The sequence below is a fragment of the Manis pentadactyla genome, chromosome 6, assembly GCF_030020395.1.
Source record: "Manis pentadactyla isolate mManPen7 chromosome 6, mManPen7.hap1, whole genome shotgun sequence".
In the NCBI taxonomy this organism is placed as follows: Eukaryota; Metazoa; Chordata; class Mammalia; order Pholidota; family Manidae; genus Manis; species Manis pentadactyla.
This window is the reverse complement of record NC_080024.1, coordinates 80,502,086-80,518,295: the sequence shown is the minus strand read 5'-3', so window position 1 is coordinate 80,518,295 and position 16,210 is coordinate 80,502,086.

Sequence of the window (16,210 nt, the reverse complement as noted above, 5' to 3'; positions counted from 1 at the left end):
TGTAGACTAATGATAAATAAATAAATAAATAAATAACAGATATCTAAGTGAGTAATTGACTAACTAAATACATTCACACATCCATACATACAAAAATAACCACTAGAATACAGCAGCCCAGTTTAAAAAAGACCTCTGAACCCGTATGATTATCAAGCACTATCCATAACGGCAAAGGTAAGTGTCTATCAGAGGATGAACAGTGGAATATTATTCTGCCATATGAAGAAACCAATCCTACCATGTGCAACAACATGGAGGGAGGTAGCGGGTATCACGCTCAGCGAAATAAGCCACGCAGAGAAAGACAAGTGTCAACTGATTTCGCTCACCTGGGGACTACCGGAAATAAGAAAGGGAGTGATAGAACAGGACAGTAGCACCCGCAGCGAACCCAAGAATGGACTCACGGTTACCAAAGGGAATGGGACTGAGGAGGACGGGTTAGGAGGGAGGGGAGAGAGGGAAAATGGGGCAGTACGAGTGGCACACAGGCTGCGGCCCGGCGGCGTGCTTAGGTAAGTCCGTATAACATAGCGATGATCAGCAGCACTTCTACGGCATATTCCTGGGCTGTTGGACAGCCACTCTTACGGGCTACGTGGTGGGGACTTGACAGTGGGGGTAGTCTAGGAACCATAATGTTGTTCATGTAACTGTGAAGTAGTGTCAACAAAATTAAAAGGAACACACAGTACCTTGGCTCTGGATTCCATTTACCCTGATGCTGTCAAGTTGGTCAGTGTCCACCTCACCGGAATCACACCTGCTCCTCTCAGCATACACATTATGTCTCTAGGACAGAGGAACCACTGTGACATCGTGGAATCTCCAGGCAACAGTGATGCGCTCACAAACTTCACCCACGGGGAGGGGCACTGCCCAGCCGTGGAGAGCTGCATCATCTTACCAAACATTAGAGTTACTTACCTACATATATATATATATATATGTATATGTATAATGATATCACTCATCATTACAGTCTCAGAACAAACAAAAAACTGAAGAACAAAACAGCAGCAGTCTCAGAAAACCCATGAATGGACTAAAAGTTAACAGAGGGAAAGAGACTGAGGTGAATGGGTGGGCATGGAGGGATTAGGGAGGGGGGAAGTAAGGACACATTAGAATAAGAATATATAATGTGGGAGCGGGGGTCACAGGCAGGGCTGCAAAACCCAGAAAAGACAAGTAGGGCTTCTACAGTATCTTACTATGCTCATGGACTGTGACTGCAATGGGGTATCTCGGGGCACGTGCGTGATGGGAGGAGTCTAGTAAACATCATGTTACTCATCTAATTGTGTATTAATGACACAAAGATACACAGATAGATAGGTAGACAGATAAAAGAATGCATGAATGAATGGATGCATGGAAGGATGAATACATACATACATACATACATTCAAACATACATACATAAAGAATGCAGCAGCCCAGTTCAAGAAAGACATCTGCACCCCTAAATGTATGGCAGCACGATTCTCAATAACCAATCTACAATTATATAACAACATTAAGGATACTGGACTGCCCAGATCATCCAGTCGCCCCCGCAGACCCCATTACACTCACTGTTCACCAGCAGAGTAACATGCTACAGAATCACTGCTTGAATTCTCTGAACTATACTGCCTTCCCCATAGAATTCCCCCCCACATTATGTGAGCTCATCGTAATGCCCCCTTAGCAGCCTGCTCCCGTCCTTCACAACCAGCCTCCCTAGTCCATTAAACTTTGCTACGTTGGTGATGGGGGGAGTGTACTCAACATGATGTTATCCACATAATTGTAGACTGATGACAAATAAATAAAAGAATAAATAGATGAATGAATGAATGAATGAGAGAATGCCGCCGCCAGTTTAAAAGCGACACGTGCATCCCTATGATTACCACAGCACTATTCTCAAAAGCCAAGCTCAGTGTCCACCAGTAGATGAACATTGGAATATTATTCCGTCCTATGAAAACAAATCCTACCATTGGCAGAAACATGGATGGTGTGAGAGTGCATCATACTCAGTGCAGTAAGGCAGGCAGGTGGAGAAACACAAATATCAAATGATTTCACTCGCCTGTGCAGGAGAACCAAGAGACCTCCGAGGAAGAAAAACGGCACCAGAAGAGTGCACTAACAGTTACCAAAGGGAAAGGGATGGAGGTGCACAGGTGGGAACGGAGCAGTAAGTCAGGGGGAGCGGGGGACAATGTGCACATTACCTTTGGCATGCATAAAGTGGAAGGGGGGCATGGGGAGGGACGTACAATGCAGAGAAGACAACAAGGGATTCTACAGCATCTTACTATGCTCATGGACCGTGACTGCAATGAGGTATCTGGGGGCATTTCGTTGCGGGGTCAGTTTAGTCAACCACATGTGACTCACGTCGATGTAGACTAATGATAAATAAATAAATAAATAAATAACAGATATCTAAGTGAGTAATTGACTAACTAAATACATTCACACATCCATACATACAAAAATAACCACTAGAATACAGCAGCCCAGTTTAAAAAAGACCTCTGAACCCGTATGATTATCAAGCACTATCCATAACGGCAAAGGTAAGTGTCTATCAGAGGATGAACAGTGGAATATTATTCTGCCATATGAAGAAACCAATCCTACCATGTGCAACAACATGGAGGGAGGTAGCGGGTATCACGCTCAGCGAAATAAGCCACGCAGAGAAAGACAAGTGTCAACTGATTTCGCTCACCTGGGGACTACCGGAAATAAGAAAGGGAGTGATAGAACAGGACAGTAGCACCCGCAGCGAACCCAAGAATGGACTCACGGTTACCAAAGGGAATGGGACTGAGGAGGACGGGTTAGGAGGGAGGGGAGAGAGGGAAAATGGGGCAGTACGAGTGGCACACAGGCTGCGGCCCGGCGGCGTGCTTAGGTAAGTCCGTATAACATAGCGATGATCAGCAGCACTTCTACGGCATATTCCTGGGCTGTTGGACAGCCACTCTTACGGGCTACGTGGTGGGGACTTGACAGTGGGGGTAGTCTAGGAACCATAATGTTGTTCATGTAACTGTGAAGTAGTGTCAACAAAATTAAAAGGAACACACAGTACCTTGGCTCTGGATTCCATTTACCCTGATGCTGTCAAGTTGGTCAGTGTCCACCTCACCGGAATCACACCTGCTCCTCTCAGCATACACATTATGTCTCTAGGACAGAGGAACCACTGTGACATCGTGGAATCTCCAGGCTACAGTGATGCGCTCACAAACTTCACCCACGGGGAGGGGCACTGCCCAGCCGTGGAGAGCTGCATCATCTTACCAAACATTAGAGTTACTTACCTACATATATATATATATATATGTATATGTATAATGATATCACTCATCATTACAGTCTCAGAACAAACAAAAAACTGAAGAACAAAACAGCAGCAGTCTCAGAAAACCCATGAATGGACTAAAAGTTAACAGAGGGAAAGAGACTGAGGTGAATGGGTGGGCATGGAGGGATTAGGGAGGGGGGAAGTAAGGACACATTAGAATAAGAATATATAATGTGGGAGCGGGGGTCACAGGCAGGGCTGCAAAACCCAGAAAAGACAAGTAGGGCTTCTACAGTATCTTACTATGCTCATGGACTGTGACTGCAATGGGGTATCTCGGGGCACGTGCGTGATGGGAGGAGTCTAGTAAACATCATGTTACTCATCTAATTGTGTATTAATGACACAAAGATACACAGATAGATAGGTAGACAGATAAAAGAATGCATGAATGAATGGATGCATGGAAGGATGAATACATACATACATACATACATTCAAACATACATACATAAAGAATGCAGCAGCCCAGTTCAAGAAAGACATCTGCACCCCTAAATGTATGGCAGCACGATTCTCAATAACCAATCTACAATTATATAACAACATTAAGGATACTGGACTGCCCAGATCATCCAGTCGCCCCCGCAGACCCCATTACACTCACTGTTCACCAGCAGAGTAACATGCTACAGAATCACTGCTTGAATTCTCTGAACTATACTGCCTTCCCCATAGAATTCCCCCCCACATTATGTGAGCTCATCGTAATGCCCCCTTAGCAGCCTGCTCCCGTCCTTCACAACCAGCCTCCCTAGTCCATTAAACTTTGCTACGTTGGTGATGGGGGGAGTGTACTCAACATGATGTTATCCACATAATTGTAGACTGATGACAAATAAATAAAAGAATAAATAGATGAATGAATGAATGAATGAGAGAATGCCGCCGCCAGTTTAAAAGCGACACGTGCATCCCTATGATTACCACAGCACTATTCTCAAAAGCCAAGCTCAGTGTCCACCAGTAGATGAACATTGGAATATTATTCCGTCCTATGAAAACAAATCCTACCATTGGCAGAAACATGGATGGTGTGAGAGTGCATCATACTCAGTGCAGTAAGGCAGGCAGGTGGAGAAACACAAATATCAAATGATTTCACTCGCCTGTGCAGGAGAACCAAGAGACCTCCGAGGAAGAAAAACGGCACCAGAAGAGTGCACTAACAGTTACCAAAGGGAAAGGGATGGAGGTGCACAGGTGGGAACGGAGCAGTAAGTCAGGGGGAGCGGGGGACAATGTGCACATTACCTTTGGCATGCATAAAGTGGAAGGGGGGCATGGGGAGGGACGTACAATGCAGAGAAGACAACAAGGGATTCTACAGCATCTTACTATGCTCATGGACCGTGACTGCAATGAGGTATCTGGGGGCATTTCGTTGCGGGGTCAGTTTAGTCAACCACATGTGACTCACGTCGATGTAGACTAATGATAAATAAATAAATAAATAAATAACAGATATCTAAGTGAGTAATTGACTAACTAAATACATTCACACATCCATACATACAAAAATAACCACTAGAATACAGCAGCCCAGTTTAAAAAAGACCTCTGAACCCGTATGATTATCAAGCACTATCCATAACGGCAAAGGTAAGTGTCTATCAGAGGATGAACAGTGGAATATTATTCTGCCATATGAAGAAACCAATCCTACCATGTGCAACAACATGGAGGGAGGTAGCGGGTATCACGCTCAGCGAAATAAGCCACGCAGAGAAAGACAAGTGTCAACTGATTTCGCTCACCTGGGGACTACCGGAAATAAGAAAGGGAGTGATAGAACAGGACAGTAGCACCCGCAGCGAACCCAAGAATGGACTCACGGTTACCAAAGGGAATGGGACTGAGGAGGACGGGTTAGGAGGGAGGGGAGAGAGGGAAAATGGGGCAGTACGAGTGGCACACAGGCTGCGGCCCGGCGGCGTGCTTAGGTAAGTCCGTATAACATAGCGATGATCAGCAGCACTTCTACGGCATATTCCTGGGCTGTTGGACAGCCACTCTTACGGGCTACGTGGTGGGGACTTGACAGTGGGGGTAGTCTAGGAACCATAATGTTGTTCATGTAACTGTGAAGTAGTGTCAACAAAATTAAAAGGAACACACAGTACCTTGGCTCTGGATTCCATTTACCCTGATGCTGTCAAGTTGGTCAGTGTCCACCTCACCGGAATCACACCTGCTCCTCTCAGCATACACATTATGTCTCTAGGACAGAGGAACCACTGTGACATCGTGGAATCTCCAGGCTACAGTGATGCGCTCACAAACTTCACCCACGGGGAGGGGCACTGCCCAGCCGTGGAGAGCTGCATCATCTTACCAAACATTAGAGTTACTTACCTACATATATATATATATATATGTATATGTATAATGATATCACTCATCATTACAGTCTCAGAACAAACAAAAAACTGAAGAACAAAACAGCAGCAGTCTCAGAAAACCCATGAATGGACTAAAAGTTAACAGAGGGAAAGAGACTGAGGTGAATGGGTGGGCATGGAGGGATTAGGGAGGGGGGAAGTAAGGACACATTAGAATAAGAATATATAATGTGGGAGCGGGGGTCACAGGCAGGGCTGCAAAACCCAGAAAAGACAAGTAGGGCTTCTACAGTATCTTACTATGCTCATGGACTGTGACTGCAATGGGGTATCTCGGGGCACGTGCGTGATGGGAGGAGTCTAGTAAACATCATGTTACTCATCTAATTGTGTATTAATGACACAAAGATACACAGATAGATAGGTAGACAGATAAAAGAATGCATGAATGAATGGATGCATGGAAGGATGAATACATACATACATACATACATTCAAACATACATACATAAAGAATGCAGCAGCCCAGTTCAAGAAAGACATCTGCACCCCTAAATGTATGGCAGCACGATTCTCAATAACCAATCTACAATTATATAACAACATTAAGGATACTGGACTGCCCAGATCATCCAGTCGCCCCCGCAGACCCCATTACACTCACTGTTCACCAGCAGAGTAACATGCTACAGAATCACTGCTTGAATTCTCTGAACTATACTGCCTTCCCCATAGAATTCCCCCCCACATTATGTGAGCTCATCGTAATGCCCCCTTAGCAGCCTGCTCCCGTCCTTCACAACCAGCCTCCCTAGTCCATTAAACTTTGCTACGTTGGTGATGGGGGGAGTGTACTCAACATGATGTTATCCACATAATTGTAGACTGATGACAAATAAATAAAAGAATAAATAGATGAATGAATGAATGAATGAGAGAATGCCGCCGCCAGTTTAAAAGCGACACGTGCATCCCTATGATTACCACAGCACTATTCTCAAAAGCCAAGCTCAGTGTCCACCAGTAGATGAACATTGGAATATTATTCCGTCCTATGAAAACAAATCCTACCATTGGCAGAAACATGGATGGTGTGAGAGTGCATCATACTCAGTGCAGTAAGGCAGGCAGGTGGAGAAACACAAATATCAAATGATTTCACTCGCCTGTGCAGGAGAACCAAGAGACCTCCGAGGAAGAAAAACGGCACCAGAAGAGTGCACTAACAGTTACCAAAGGGAAAGGGATGGAGGTGCACAGGTGGGAACGGAGCAGTAAGTCAGGGGGAGCGGGGGACAATGTGCACATTACCTTTGGCATGCATAAAGTGGAAGGGGGGCATGGGGAGGGACGTACAATGCAGAGAAGACAACAAGGGATTCTACAGCATCTTACTATGCTCATGGACCGTGACTGCAATGAGGTATCTGGGGGCATTTCGTTGCGGGGTCAGTTTAGTCAACCACATGTGACTCACGTCGATGTAGACTAATGATAAATAAATAAATAAATAAATAACAGATATCTAAGTGAGTAATTGACTAACTAAATACATTCACACATCCATACATACAAAAATAACCACTAGAATACAGCAGCCCAGTTTAAAAAAGACCTCTGAACCCGTATGATTATCAAGCACTATCCATAACGGCAAAGGTAAGTGTCTATCAGAGGATGAACAGTGGAATATTATTCTGCCATATGAAGAAACCAATCCTACCATGTGCAACAACATGGAGGGAGGTAGCGGGTATCACGCTCAGCGAAATAAGCCACGCAGAGAAAGACAAGTGTCAACTGATTTCGCTCACCTGGGGACTACCGGAAATAAGAAAGGGAGTGATAGAACAGGACAGTAGCACCCGCAGCGAACCCAAGAATGGACTCACGGTTACCAAAGGGAATGGGACTGAGGAGGACGGGTTAGGAGGGAGGGGAGAGAGGGAAAATGGGGCAGTACGAGTGGCACACAGGCTGCGGCCCGGCGGCGTGCTTAGGTAAGTCCGTATAACATAGCGATGATCAGCAGCACTTCTACGGCATATTCCTGGGCTGTTGGACAGCCACTCTTACGGGCTACGTGGTGGGGACTTGACAGTGGGGGTAGTCTAGGAACCATAATGTTGTTCATGTAACTGTGAAGTAGTGTCAACAAAATTAAAAGGAACACACAGTACCTTGGCTCTGGATTCCATTTACCCTGATGCTGTCAAGTTGGTCAGTGTCCACCTCACCGGAATCACACCTGCTCCTCTCAGCATACACATTATGTCTCTAGGACAGAGGAACCACTGTGACATCGTGGAATCTCCAGGCTACAGTGATGCGCTCACAAACTTCACCCACGGGGAGGGGCACTGCCCAGCCGTGGAGAGCTGCATCATCTTACCAAACATTAGAGTTACTTACCTACATATATATATATATATATGTATATGTATAATGATATCACTCATCATTACAGTCTCAGAACAAACAAAAAACTGAAGAACAAAACAGCAGCAGTCTCAGAAAACCCATGAATGGACTAAAAGTTAACAGAGGGAAAGAGACTGAGGTGAATGGGTGGGCATGGAGGGATTAGGGAGGGGGGAAGTAAGGACACATTAGAATAAGAATATATAATGTGGGAGCGGGGGTCACAGGCAGGGCTGCAAAACCCAGAAAAGACAAGTAGGGCTTCTACAGTATCTTACTATGCTCATGGACTGTGACTGCAATGGGGTATCTCGGGGCACGTGCGTGATGGGAGGAGTCTAGTAAACATCATGTTACTCATCTAATTGTGTATTAATGACACAAAGATACACAGATAGATAGGTAGACAGATAAAAGAATGCATGAATGAATGGATGCATGGAAGGATGAATACATACATACATACATACATTCAAACATACATACATAAAGAATGCAGCAGCCCAGTTCAAGAAAGACATCTGCACCCCTAAATGTATGGCAGCACGATTCTCAATAACCAATCTACAATTATATAACAACATTAAGGATACTGGACTGCCCAGATCATCCAGTCGCCCCCGCAGACCCCATTACACTCACTGTTCACCAGCAGAGTAACATGCTACAGAATCACTGCTTGAATTCTCTGAACTATACTGCCTTCCCCATAGAATTCCCCCCCACATTATGTGAGCTCATCGTAATGCCCCCTTAGCAGCCTGCTCCCGTCCTTCACAACCAGCCTCCCTAGTCCATTAAACTTTGCTACGTTGGTGATGGGGGGAGTGTACTCAACATGATGTTATCCACATAATTGTAGACTGATGACAAATAAATAAAAGAATAAATAGATGAATGAATGAATGAATGAGAGAATGCCGCCGCCAGTTTAAAAGCGACACGTGCATCCCTATGATTACCACAGCACTATTCTCAAAAGCCAAGCTCAGTGTCCACCAGTAGATGAACATTGGAATATTATTCCGTCCTATGAAAACAAATCCTACCATTGGCAGAAACATGGATGGTGTGAGAGTGCATCATACTCAGTGCAGTAAGGCAGGCAGGTGGAGAAACACAAATATCAAATGATTTCACTCGCCTGTGCAGGAGAACCAAGAGACCTCCGAGGAAGAAAAACGGCACCAGAAGAGTGCACTAACAGTTACCAAAGGGAAAGGGATGGAGGTGCACAGGTGGGAACGGAGCAGTAAGTCAGGGGGAGCGGGGGACAATGTGCACATTACCTTTGGCATGCATAAAGTGGAAGGGGGGCATGGGGAGGGACGTACAATGCAGAGAAGACAACAAGGGATTCTACAGCATCTTACTATGCTCATGGACCGTGACTGCAATGAGGTATCTGGGGGCATTTCGTTGCGGGGTCAGTTTAGTCAACCACATGTGACTCACGTCGATGTAGACTAATGATAAATAAATAAATAAATAAATAACAGATATCTAAGTGAGTAATTGACTAACTAAATACATTCACACATCCATACATACAAAAATAACCACTAGAATACAGCAGCCCAGTTTAAAAAAGACCTCTGAACCCGTATGATTATCAAGCACTATCCATAACGGCAAAGGTAAGTGTCTATCAGAGGATGAACAGTGGAATATTATTCTGCCATATGAAGAAACCAATCCTACCATGTGCAACAACATGGAGGGAGGTAGCGGGTATCACGCTCAGCGAAATAAGCCACGCAGAGAAAGACAAGTGTCAACTGATTTCGCTCACCTGGGGACTACCGGAAATAAGAAAGGGAGTGATAGAACAGGACAGTAGCACCCGCAGCGAACCCAAGAATGGACTCACGGTTACCAAAGGGAATGGGACTGAGGAGGACGGGTTAGGAGGGAGGGGAGAGAGGGAAAATGGGGCAGTACGAGTGGCACACAGGCTGCGGCCCGGCGGCGTGCTTAGGTAAGTCCGTATAACATAGCGATGATCAGCAGCACTTCTACGGCATATTCCTGGGCTGTTGGACAGCCACTCTTACGGGCTACGTGGTGGGGACTTGACAGTGGGGGTAGTCTAGGAACCATAATGTTGTTCATGTAACTGTGAAGTAGTGTCAACAAAATTAAAAGGAACACACAGTACCTTGGCTCTGGATTCCATTTACCCTGATGCTGTCAAGTTGGTCAGTGTCCACCTCACCGGAATCACACCTGCTCCTCTCAGCATACACATTATGTCTCTAGGACAGAGGAACCACTGTGACATCGTGGAATCTCCAGGCAACAGTGATGCGCTCACAAACTTCACCCACGGGGAGGGGCACTGCCCAGCCGTGGAGAGCTGCATCATCTTACCAAACATTAGAGTTACTTACCTACATATATATATATATATGTATATGTATAATGATATCACTCATCATTACAGTCTCAGAACAAACAAAAAACTGAAGAACAAAACAGCAGCAGTCTCAGAAAACCCATGAATGGACTAAAAGTTAACAGAGGGAAAGAGACTGAGGTGAATGGGTGGGCATGGAGGGATTAGGGAGGGGGGAAGTAAGGACACATTAGAATAAGAATATATAATGTGGGAGCGGGGGTCACAGGCAGGGCTGCAAAACCCAGAAAAGACAAGTAGGGCTTCTACAGTATCTTACTATGCTCATGGACTGTGACTGCAATGGGGTATCTCGGGGCACGTGCGTGATGGGAGGAGTCTAGTAAACATCATGTTACTCATCTAATTGTGTATTAATGACACAAAGATACACAGATAGATAGGTAGACAGATAAAAGAATGCATGAATGAATGGATGCATGGAAGGATGAATACATACATACATACATACATTCAAACATACATACATAAAGAATGCAGCAGCCCAGTTCAAGAAAGACATCTGCACCCCTAAATGTATGGCAGCACGATTCTCAATAACCAATCTACAATTATATAACAACATTAAGGATACTGGACTGCCCAGATCATCCAGTCGCCCCCGCAGACCCCATTACACTCACTGTTCACCAGCAGAGTAACATGCTACAGAATCACTGCTTGAATTCTCTGAACTATACTGCCTTCCCCATAGAATTCCCCCCCACATTATGTGAGCTCATCGTAATGCCCCCTTAGCAGCCTGCTCCCGTCCTTCACAACCAGCCTCCCTAGTCCATTAAACTTTGCTACGTTGGTGATGGGGGGAGTGTACTCAACATGATGTTATCCACATAATTGTAGACTGATGACAAATAAATAAAAGAATAAATAGATGAATGAATGAATGAATGAGAGAATGCCGCCGCCAGTTTAAAAGCGACACGTGCATCCCTATGATTACCACAGCACTATTCTCAAAAGCCAAGCTCAGTGTCCACCAGTAGATGAACATTGGAATATTATTCCGTCCTATGAAAACAAATCCTACCATTGGCAGAAACATGGATGGTGTGAGAGTGCATCATACTCAGTGCAGTAAGGCAGGCAGGTGGAGAAACACAAATATCAAATGATTTCACTCGCCTGTGCAGGAGAACCAAGAGACCTCCGAGGAAGAAAAACGGCACCAGAAGAGTGCACTAACAGTTACCAAAGGGAAAGGGATGGAGGTGCACAGGTGGGAACGGAGCAGTAAGTCAGGGGGAGCGGGGGACAATGTGCACATTACCTTTGGCATGCATAAAGTGGAAGGGGGGCATGGGGAGGGACGTACAATGCAGAGAAGACAACAAGGGATTCTACAGCATCTTACTATGCTCATGGACCGTGACTGCAATGAGGTATCTGGGGGCATTTCGTTGCGGGGTCAGTTTAGTCAACCACATGTGACTCACGTCGATGTAGACTAATGATAAATAAATAAATAAATAAATAACAGATATCTAAGTGAGTAATTGACTAACTAAATACATTCACACATCCATACATACAAAAATAACCACTAGAATACAGCAGCCCAGTTTAAAAAAGACCTCTGAACCCGTATGATTATCAAGCACTATCCATAACGGCAAAGGTAAGTGTCTATCAGAGGATGAACAGTGGAATATTATTCTGCCATATGAAGAAACCAATCCTACCATGTGCAACAACATGGAGGGAGGTAGCGGGTATCACGCTCAGCGAAATAAGCCACGCAGAGAAAGACAAGTGTCAACTGATTTCGCTCACCTGGGGACTACCGGAAATAAGAAAGGGAGTGATAGAACAGGACAGTAGCACCCGCAGCGAACCCAAGAATGGACTCACGGTTACCAAAGGGAATGGGACTGAGGAGGACGGGTTAGGAGGGAGGGGAGAGAGGGAAAATGGGGCAGTACGAGTGGCACACAGGCTGCGGCCCGGCGGCGTGCTTAGGTAAGTCCGTATAACATAGCGATGATCAGCAGCACTTCTACGGCATATTCCTGGGCTGTTGGACAGCCACTCTTACGGGCTACGTGGTGGGGACTTGACAGTGGGGGTAGTCTAGGAACCATAATGTTGTTCATGTAACTGTGAAGTAGTGTCAACAAAATTAAAAGGAACACACAGTACCTTGGCTCTGGATTCCATTTACCCTGATGCTGTCAAGTTGGTCAGTGTCCACCTCACCGGAATCACACCTGCTCCTCTCAGCATACACATTATGTCTCTAGGACAGAGGAACCACTGTGACATCGTGGAATCTCCAGGCAACAGTGATGCGCTCACAAACTTCACCCACGGGGAGGGGCACTGCCCAGCCGTGGAGAGCTGCATCATCTTACCAAACATTAGAGTTACTTACCTACATATATATATATATATGTATATGTATAATGATATCACTCATCATTACAGTCTCAGAACAAACAAAAAACTGAAGAACAAAACAGCAGCAGTCTCAGAAAACCCATGAATGGACTAAAAGTTAACAGAGGGAAAGAGACTGAGGTGAATGGGTGGGCATGGAGGGATTAGGGAGGGGGGAAGTAAGGACACATTAGAATAAGAATATATAATGTGGGAGCGGGGGTCACAGGCAGGGCTGCAAAACCCAGAAAAGACAAGTAGGGCTTCTACAGTATCTTACTATGCTCATGGACTGTGACTGCAATGGGGTATCTCGGGGCACGTGCGTGATGGGAGGAGTCTAGTAAACATCATGTTACTCATCTAATTGTGTATTAATGACACAAAGATACACAGATAGATAGGTAGACAGATAAAAGAATGCATGAATGAATGGATGCATGGAAGGATGAATACATACATACATACATACATTCAAACATACATACATAAAGAATGCAGCAGCCCAGTTCAAGAAAGACATCTGCACCCCTAAATGTATGGCAGCACGATTCTCAATAACCAATCTACAATTATATAACAACATTAAGGATACTGGACTGCCCAGATCATCCAGTCGCCCCCGCAGACCCCATTACACTCACTGTTCACCAGCAGAGTAACATGCTACAGAATCACTGCTTGAATTCTCTGAACTATACTGCCTTCCCCATAGAATTCCCCCCCACATTATGTGAGCTCATCGTAATGCCCCCTTAGCAGCCTGCTCCCGTCCTTCACAACCAGCCTCCCTAGTCCATTAAACTTTGCTACGTTGGTGATGGGGGGAGTGTACTCAACATGATGTTATCCACATAATTGTAGACTGATGACAAATAAATAAAAGAATAAATAGATGAATGAATGAATGAATGAGAGAATGCCGCCGCCAGTTTAAAAGCGACACGTGCATCCCTATGATTACCACAGCACTATTCTCAAAAGCCAAGCTCAGTGTCCACCAGTAGATGAACATTGGAATATTATTCCGTCCTATGAAAACAAATCCTACCATTGGCAGAAACATGGATGGTGTGAGAGTGCATCATACTCAGTGCAGTAAGGCAGGCAGGTGGAGAAACACAAATATCAAATGATTTCACTCGCCTGTGCAGGAGAACCAAGAGACCTCCGAGGAAGAAAAACGGCACCAGAAGAGTGCACTAACAGTTACCAAAGGGAAAGGGATGGAGGTGCACAGGTGGGAACGGAGCAGTAAGTCAGGGGGAGCGGGGGACAATGTGCACATTACCTTTGGCATGCATAAAGTGGAAGGGGGGCATGGGGAGGGACGTACAATGCAGAGAAGACAACAAGGGATTCTACAGCATCTTACTATGCTCATGGACCGTGACTGCAATGAGGTATCTGGGGGCATTTCGTTGCGGGGTCAGTTTAGTCAACCACATGTGACTCACGTCGATGTAGACTAATGATAAATAAATAAATAAATAAATAACAGATATCTAAGTGAGTAATTGACTAACTAAATACATTCACACATCCATACATACAAAAATAACCACTAGAATACAGCAGCCCAGTTTAAAAAAGACCTCTGAACCCGTATGATTATCAAGCACTATCCATAACGGCAAAGGTAAGTGTCTATCAGAGGATGAACAGTGGAATATTATTCTGCCATATGAAGAAACCAATCCTACCATGTGCAACAACATGGAGGGAGGTAGCGGGTATCACGCTCAGCGAAATAAGCCACGCAGAGAAAGACAAGTGTCAACTGATTTCGCTCACCTGGGGACTACCGGAAATAAGAAAGGGAGTGATAGAACAGGACAGTAGCACCCGCAGCGAACCCAAGAATGGACTCACGGTTACCAAAGGGAATGGGACTGAGGAGGACGGGTTAGGAGGGAGGGGAGAGAGGGAAAATGGGGCAGTACGAGTGGCACACAGGCTGCGGCCCGGCGGCGTGCTTAGGTAAGTCCGTATAACATAGCGATGATCAGCAGCACTTCTACGGCATATTCCTGGGCTGTTGGACAGCCACTCTTACGGGCTACGTGGTGGGGACTTGACAGTGGGGGTAGTCTAGGAACCATAATGTTGTTCATGTAACTGTGAAGTAGTGTCAACAAAATTAAAAGGAACACACAGTACCTTGGCTCTGGATTCCATTTACCCTGATGCTGTCAAGTTGGTCAGTGTCCACCTCACCGGAATCACACCTGCTCCTCTCAGCATACACATTATGTCTCTAGGACAGAGGAACCACTGTGACATCGTGGAATCTCCAGGCAACAGTGATGCGCTCACAAACTTCACCCACGGGGAGGGGCACTGCCCAGCCGTGGAGAGCTGCATCATCTTACCAAACATTAGAGTTACTTACCTACATATATATATATATATGTATATGTATAATGATATCACTCATCATTACAGTCTCAGAACAAACAAAAAACTGAAGAACAAAACAGCAGCAGTCTCAGAAAACCCATGAATGGACTAAAAGTTAACAGAGGGAAAGAGACTGAGGTGAATGGGTGGGCATGGAGGGATTAGGGAGGGGGGAAGTAAGGACACATTAGAATAAGAATATATAATGTGGGAGCGGGGGTCACAGGCAGGGCTGCAAAACCCAGAAAAGACAAGTAGGGCTTCTACAGTATCTTACTATGCTCATGGACTGTGACTGCAATGGGGTATCTCGGGGCACGTGCGTGATGGGAGGAGTCTAGTAAACATCATGTTACTCATCTAATTGTGTATTAATGACACAAAGATACACAGATAGATAGGTAGACAGATAAAAGAATGCATGAATGAATGGATGCATGGAAGGATGAATACATACATACATACATACATTCAAACATACATACATAAAGAATGCAGCAGCCCAGTTCAAGAAAGACATCTGCACCCCTAAATGTATGGCAGCACGATTCTCAATAACCAATCTACAATTATATAACAACATTAAGGATACTGGACTGCCCAGATCATCCAGTCGCCCCCGCAGACCCCATTACACTCACTGTTCACCAGCAGAGTAACATGCTACAGAATCACTGCTTGAATTCTCTGAACTATACTGCCTTCCCCATAGAATTCCCCCCCACATTATGTGAGCTCATCGTAATGCCCCCTTAGCAGCCTGCTCCCGTCCTTCACAACCAGCCTCCCTAGTCCCTTAACCTTTGCTACGTTGGTGATGGGGGGAGTGTACTCAACATGATGTTATCCACATAATTGTAGATTGATGACAAATAAATAAAA